Source organism: Acipenser ruthenus, chromosome 13 (genome assembly GCF_902713425.1).
Source record: "Acipenser ruthenus chromosome 13, fAciRut3.2 maternal haplotype, whole genome shotgun sequence".
Taxonomy (NCBI): domain Eukaryota; kingdom Metazoa; phylum Chordata; class Actinopteri; order Acipenseriformes; family Acipenseridae; genus Acipenser; species Acipenser ruthenus.
In genome coordinates this window covers 37781658-37790049 of record NC_081201.1, presented here as the reverse complement: position 1 = coordinate 37790049, position 8392 = coordinate 37781658, and positions in this window count along the sequence as shown.

Here is an 8392-nt window from a genome sequence, read left to right as displayed (position 1 = left end):
TTCTGTGCATGTGGCTTTATAAATGTATAGTTTCTTCTAATGCACCAATGACAATGACAAGAGGTAAAATGACATGTAGGGCTTGCATGTCCTTGTGAAGAGTTTAATCAGAAAGCAGTGATTTTGGAAGAGAAGCCCTAATTAGTGTAATTTTCTTTTCAGCCATACTTTAATGCTTTGTTTTTGAGTAACAACAAAGGGTTGACCTCCGTAGAAAACAACGAGATAGTTATGTCTGGTTGTTGCATAATAGTGTTTAATGTCTAATGTGTCCCTACACATTCATCAATAAGGACCATACCAAAGTCACCAGCCTTATACAGCATTGACGCATGGTTAACATTACACAGACAAGCCTAATCTACTCTTTAAAAATGCAATAAACTTACATGTACTGTACTTAACTGTTTATTGATGAGGCAGGGAGTAGAAAGTTGTGCTAATGAATAGATTCTGGTACAGGGTACCTTTTCACCTCTTCATATCTATCATAATTTGAATTTGGGAGTACATTAGTTGTTTTATTTTTTTGTTTTGTTTTTTAAATCACATTTCACACAGACACAAATGACTGTATAAATAATTGAGTACATATGCACAAATCAAACTCTGTATAGAGCTTATCTTTGTTCAAACAATTTCCAGCAAGCATGAAGCCACATTTCCCTGTTGATCCCTAGTTGACAATCATCCTCATACAGTTTTCTAGAGACTTATTTTTGGATGGGCTAGTCTGAAAGCTTCAATGACTTTCTCTGGAGCTATGCCTGAATTTTCAAATGAGAAAAAAAAAATAAAAAAAAGTCCTTCTTATCTTCAGTCTAAAAGCAATTCCTACAGATAAGATGGAATGACATTTCTAGCTTCAACCCCAATGACTGTACTTTCTAAGTTTACATGTAAAACGGTTTTAATTCAAATACAATCAACTTTATATATATATATATATATATATATATATATATATATATATATATATATATATATATACACATATATGTACCACCCTCATGCCCAGTCAATTGCCTTTGAATGTACATTGTGAATGTTTCATTGTATAAAGCAAAACAAGTCTGAATTAGACATTTTAGGTGCTTATAGGTACTAAAAAGAAACTTTAGACATTTGCAGACAAATGTTTCATCAAGTAGTTTTCACCCATGCCCACCTCTTACAATAATGAGTTATTTAGGTTTGGACTCCCTATGTGACATGAATGCTATAAAAACATACTGAATCACACATTTTAGCCCTGCACTATTTTCTAGCATCTTGCAAAAGACTTGTGTGTATTATTGTGTTAGTTGGTTACTTGTTACATTCCACTAGATGGTACTGGAAGCACTGCTTTGAATGCTCACGCTGACATTCCTGTGCTGCAATTAAAAGCAGTGGGGAAGTAGTATATTTTATGGAACCATGTGTGTTTATGTTATCCAGTAGCTTCTAAATTGATTAAACCCACAGGTCAGTGGCAGCATTAATCAATTAACCTCTCAAGGTTGTACTCTATGATTTAAATGCTCAATAATCAGGTACTTAATGTCCTTGTATGCCAGTTTAAGGCAGGAGGGAAGTGTGGGTTAAAGAGTAGGTTTTTTCTTCACCCTCCACCTTACAGAAGCATCCCTATTTATTCAAAGTCCCATCTTTGTTACAAGAGGTCTGTCCTTCAAGTGTTGGATGATTTGCAGTGCCCATACAAATAAGATAGTAGTTGGGATAAAATGTGTTCTTCTGTATTAATGTCTATCTAGAAATGTAACAACAGCACAAGTATTTAATCATGTTGTTACACATTCTGCTGGCTTTAAAGGAGTAGAGAGAATTATTCCCGTTTAGGAACAGTGCATTATAGTGACTATTTAGGTAGCTTGAATTTACTGGATCCTGAACGCATTATTACAGCCACTTTCATACGGTATATGTAACCAACATACAGGTCAAACAAGCAGCATGAAATGGGCATAAGGAACATGCCATGTGCAGTATCAGGCTGTGCTGAAATGGAATCTTCCGAAATGAGCATTCCAAAGCCACCATCTCCTGTATTTGTTTACCTGAGGACATGACACAATGGTTCTCTTCAATACTGCTTCTTTAGGCTGGGGTGCGGGTGGTTTCGGTCAGAATCAGAATGACGTGATCTTCAATGAGATGCTAGGGATCACTTTTATTTTTCTTTTGTGGTGTATTGAAAAAGCAGCCTTAACGGCCAATAAAGGCAAGCTAACAGATACATTATAATGAACAGGAAGAAATTAATTCATGTCAGATGGTACAGTAACATCTACAGTAACATAATTGTTAAGATTTTCATGGAACAAAATTTCAAAGTAAATTGTGCCAATAGGCTCTCGTAAAAGACAACTGCGTTGAAATTTAGCACAACCCGTGTTTCAAGCTTTTCAATACTCCTCAGATGCTGATGCATCCAGATGTGGGTGGTTGTAAAGTACATTTCTGGACACGTTTAGTAAGAAATGAAGATCTGACTTCCTCATGTTTTCCAAGTAACCCGCCACTGCTGCATTTGGCAAATGGAAAACAAAACACAAAACCACGGTGCATTGATATACTTTGGGTTTTTAGTTTTTTATTTTGGTGGTGTGCACAAAATCGCTCATCTCGCTTTTTTGTTTTGAGCCGGCTGGCATTCTTCAACCTTGTGAATCATGTTAATTGTTAGGTATTACCACTTTATATGATAACCGGTAGATGCTGGAAATCAAATGAGTTGTATGGAAAATGTATCTATTAACTTTAGAATTATCTACAAAAGGATACATTCAACATCACATTCAGCTATCATACGTTATGCTGGCAATTCAGTTGTTCTGTTTTTGTACGTCTGTGTATTTAATTATTTTGTCATGTATTGTCGTGTATTTTCCAAGCTTTGGTGTGGGTGAAAGGATAACCATAAATAAATCCAATCGCATTTTGTTGCATACAAAAACTATACAGAGTGTGTGAACCTAATGCAATTTCCACGTTCCTTGGCTGTTGCAATCTAACTGTGTAACTATGGCAACAGGTATCTCAAGCACTCTAGCTCCAAAACAGAACATGCAATAAACTGAGGCCCAGCATAAAACGCTGTTGTTTTTTCTCCCTCGCTACCATATCTGGTCAACCCCGGTTATTGGTGAATGGACAGGAAGCACTTGTACAATAATAACCACTCTGGACTACCGGTGTAGTGTAACGATATTCTCCATGCAAAAAACCAAGTCTTACAAAGTAGAACAATTATTTATGATTCCGTGTCGTGATCTTTTTTCAGCCACACTAAATATGCATCGCTATTTACTCTGCAGGCATTTTTTGTTTCTTTATTCTAACAGTGTTTTGCAGCATAAGACCGCAATTGCTTGGGATATATAGCAGCTTCTTTCTACTGGCATTAATTCTGTTTTTGGCAGCAAAGAAACCAGTAATAACTCAACAGCATATCCAGAGCTATTTGCTTACGTGAAGAGCCTCACTGAGATGACAGTGAATGCACAGAGAAGACATGCTGTCACATGAGTGCGGCTGACAGGCTATTTGCACATTTCCACCGCTGTGCAGCAGAGAGTAATTATCTTTCTCACTGGGAAATCAATTCAATATCAAGGAGCAGTTTCAGCTGAGGAGTTGCACCTCGAATCAGCAACTCAGTCCAAAGCTGCTTAATGACAACAATGTGTTGGCAACACTGTGAAATCAATAAGTACAACAAGTGATTGTACTGACTATTCTGTTTTGTAAGCCCTTGAATAAAAGAACAAAGGTTCTTGTAATTACTCTTTGTCAACCGACCATACTTGGTCTACTTATATCCACCCATTGTTTAAATGTTAACTTTAAAGTGCTTGCTTTTTCCTCTTCCTCCCTCCTCCTCCTCTATATTTTAATTGCCGCATTGCCTCTGTGCCGGTCTCCTCTATGGGTGTTAGTGAGTCTCACTTCCCCGGCTTCGAGTCAGCCACAGCTACTCATGCCTTCGTTCAAAGGGTGGTCCTCGCCACAGCAAGTCAGAGGGGACCACTGGCCACACTGTTCTTTCGCAGCTCATGCGCTATTTTCTAGTCTCGCTCAGAGACTCTATTGTTTCTCTCCCACTGTACCAGTATGAGCTGTAGTCATCTATAATCTTAAGTACTAAAGTCCAAATACTAACAAAATATCCTTCAGGTACCCCTGCGGGTGCACTCCAGTGCCTGGCCTTGGAGGACTCGCCTCACCTCTTTGAGGGCGGCTCCTGGAGACAGGGATTCTCTTTCTTCCTTCTTTCCAGGTTTTGAACCTTCCCATCCTCCATGGTCATGGCCCGGTCCACGAGGCAGCGCCTCCAGGATTCTCTGCAGAGTCAGAGGACTTTTCTGTTTTCAGGGGGTCCCGGGGGCCCAATGTGACCGACCTCTGCAGTACAAGGTTCTTGCGGTATAATGTCCGGACCCCGTCCTTTGCCCTGGCCCACAGGCCACTAACAGCTCAAACCTTCCCTGGCTAACAGGTCACTAACAGTTCAGAACAAGCACTCCTGGCCCGCAGGCCATCATCATTCCCTTGAGGCTAAGCCTCTAAATGCTATCCTATATTCTTCACACAGCTCCCACCCGTGAATTAGGAATAGGACACGTTGCCTCCTAAGTTTTTCACAGGATTCCAAGGAAAGCATATAGCCAACCTAAAACCCTATATAAAACAAGTCTGATTTCAGTTCAAATAATGACAAGACTGATCCAAAAGTTATGAAACATAGAAATTAGACAGCTAACTAGCATCCCATGCCCCTGTATGCCAAGTCTTTGTAAACCGATGCAGGTTAGAAAAAGGTTGCCCTGTGTGTACCTATACACCCTTCAGTGCAGATGATGCTGCTGATAATGTGTCAGTCTGTCCTGTAGATCATTCAAAAATAAATAAATACCAGAAAAAATGCATTGTGTTTACTAACAAGATTACCCCCTGGCAAAAACATTGTGGTCAGTATGCATCATAAATTATGTGTTTGGATTATCTTTCACAGCTTGCAAATTAAGCCAACCCCAAACTGTGGCAAGAATCCAAAACACTCATTAAATCAAGTGATGGAGCAGTGAAAAATAAGCAGTTTTAATTGGCACAGAAGACCAAGGGTCAGAAAGTACTGTGGGTTTGGTGTTAATTGACTGAGGCTCCCTGGCAGTTGTATAAATCTTTCTATAACAGGAAAATAAACAGTTTGGCATGGTCAGTCAAAACTCTACAGGATTGATGTACAGAGTATTGTTTTTACATTCTCCTGTATGAACATACCTTCTTCGTTATTAAATGGAAGCAGAGTTATACAAATATTACAGAATGGAAACTTACTGAGGCTGAAGAGACTACTCCACTTGTTGAATTGATGGACAACGACAGCTGTGCCTTCTGCCAGTCTGGTTGTCAATTCAACTCCTGTCTTCTTTCTTTTCCTTAAGGATATTATCTTCAAGTATTGCTTATCCTTGTTAGACAGCTTTTTGGGTCTTCCAGTCCTGGGTTTGTCAATTACAGATGATGTTTCTCTGTTGTTGTTGATTATGCTTTGGATGCCACACCTTGAAAACTGAGTGATGCAAGCTATTTCACTCAGTGTTTTTCCTTCTTTATGCAAGTCAAGGTTGTTATAATAATAGAAAACACTAGTGGAGGCTTTGAGTAAATTGTTGATGCTCATAATGCATCAGAGTAGAAAAATGCAACATGTCTAAGACTTTTGCACAGCAGTGTATATATACTTTTTTTGCAAGAAAACTAACTTAGAAATTAACAATTTTCTTAATTTACAATTTTCTTTAAGATTGATGTAAATGATAGGCAGCATAATTTAGTTTATCCACCTAATGAGGGTAAACATGAGGCACAGATTATAGCTTTTGTATTAAGAATCGTATACACAAGCAGTCTTTCAGTTTTTGAGAAATGACAAGTAGGAATATTTTTCAGAAACTGCTAATTTTTTATGCACTTGTCAGGCACCTACAAATTTGATTTTCTTCTAAAAGAACAATACTAGCACAAATCTAATTTACAATGGAACAATGTATGAGAGGCTGAAACAAATGCATTTTATCCCATGACAAAGTGGAAAAGTACTGGTACCGCCGTTGTAAGACACACAAAAGGCAACTTTATCATAGAACTAGACAGGTACAGTACCCAGTGGAGTGTTTTGTATTTGTATTTATGAATGCCATTTGAAGTGCAGACACAAATACATGCAGTATATCATTCAACTTACCTAGGTTCTTACTTTACATTCTGGTTATGCACAGCATACAGGTAGGCTTTAAACAACTGGCCAGACCTCATGGCCTTATAAGAAGATGGGAGATCAACAGCAGAGTAGCTGTGTCGAAAAAGAAATTAATTAGCAGGAAGAAATGCGTTTATTGTATTTGAGCATGATTAGGATAGTTTCCCACACTACCAATGGCATCAAGACATGTTGGTACAAATGTGAAGAGAAACACAGGCAATCGCATGGGCAGGCCTGTTATGAATGGGAGCCAGTAACCTTAAAGGGCGTTTTTGTGTGTTTACCTCAAAACCCATTAACAATGGGCTAGAGTCTAGATTTTTTTTTTATTTCAAAGTAGCCTTGAGTTTATTCCTTTTATTCTTTTTTTTTTTGTAATTCATTTTTATTTTAAAAAGTGCTAATAGCAATAAAAAAAAAGATTCACTGTTAAATATTTTTTTGTTCTTCACAAAGTTTTTTTTATTAATTTGTATAGAAAATAATGCAAAGGGAATTATAATTGTGCTGTATTTTGTAACATTATGTACTACAGGATAATTTACTGTAATAGGTTGGCAAGTCCATGGAGCCAGTAATAAAGCAGAGTTACTAGGTAAAGTTCTGTAAATATGCATACAGTTCTTATTTCCAAAGGCAGATCTGACCATATGTTATAGTGAAGAATACTGTGCCACTGCATTCTCATGACCTTCTTAGATACATGCTGTAGGGAACTTTAACCTGATAACACAGTGTCGAAGTGCTACATCTGAACTTTTCTTTTTTTAAAACGGTACACCAATTGCCCCACAAAACATAATAAAACATTTGGGTTAGCAATGAATTGGCGACCATGCCTGCAACATTTCCAGTGCCATTGATATTTTAACACAGTATGAGCTACCTTGGAAATGGGAATTACAAAAATTTCGATCAAGGACATACAGGACCTCACCTTCTCTAAGAGATTTTCACTCAAGCAAGAACTGGTTTTAACTGTACTAACTCAAAGAGTAGTTTATATAGTTGGTTTTAAGCATACTCATACCCATCATGTCATACTGTATGCCAGATGCCACTGGAATATTTATCAGATAATCAATATATTGTAACCTTGCACCTGCAAGCTGTATACTGTACATATGGGTTAATTCACATCTCATGTATGGCCTGGGTTTGCTTGGGGCTTGAATTTGAATCTTCTCTACTTCAAAAAACAAAAGATGACAGAATCATAATCTTTAGCTCAAGACTGGAGCCTCAAGGGGCATGGATCTTGTCCTCCACTGTATCTGCTTGTAGCCCCTCACCTTCCCATGGGCTATAATTGAGCAATGTATCACAAGCATCTGAGCAACTGAGTGACAAAACAAAAGCTGCAGTCATAGTGGGTCGTTTGTTGGCAGAAATAAAAATGCAACAATTTTAAATACTTTGAGTTTTCAAATGTCTTTGCACAATGTCACTGTATGAATTAAAAGAAGAAGAAAAATATATTACAGCACAAAACCTCTGGATACACACTGTTCAATATATTCACAATATGTGTACATTCAAATGTGAGATCTCAACAGACACGGTTTTTAAGAGGAATGTTTAATTTAACGAGATGTTACCTTTATTTTATTTTTTCAGGGTTTGATCGGCTTGCTGTTTCTCAAGTTCATTCCCAAAACCTGAATGTGCGTTAAACACATATGAATTGGTCTTAATAGAAAATGCATTACGAAGCAATGAAAGAGTCTGCTTTCGTAGATGTGTGACATGAATGAAAGTCTTGTGGCTGTGGCTCCAGATCTTTCATTTTCTTTGAATGTCACAGTTCTTTTTAAACTCATTTCTTATAGGAGTCTTGCGCACATATAGTTTTGTGTTTAAGCAAGCTCTTTTGTCAATGCATTTGGTTTAGCTTCCCTGTGTGTTGGCTGTATTTGTATTTCTATGTGACACATACTGTATGGGTGAGATTTGGTATATACTCATGCTGGTAGATACAGATTTGTATTTATATTGTGTAACACAGCAGGGAGGGGGTTAAAATCCTCCCTGCATAAAACATGTGCGAAGGCACATTTTTGTCAATAGTTGAATTGTTTTGTTTAATTGTTTTATTGTTAATTATCTCCTGCACCTGGGTAG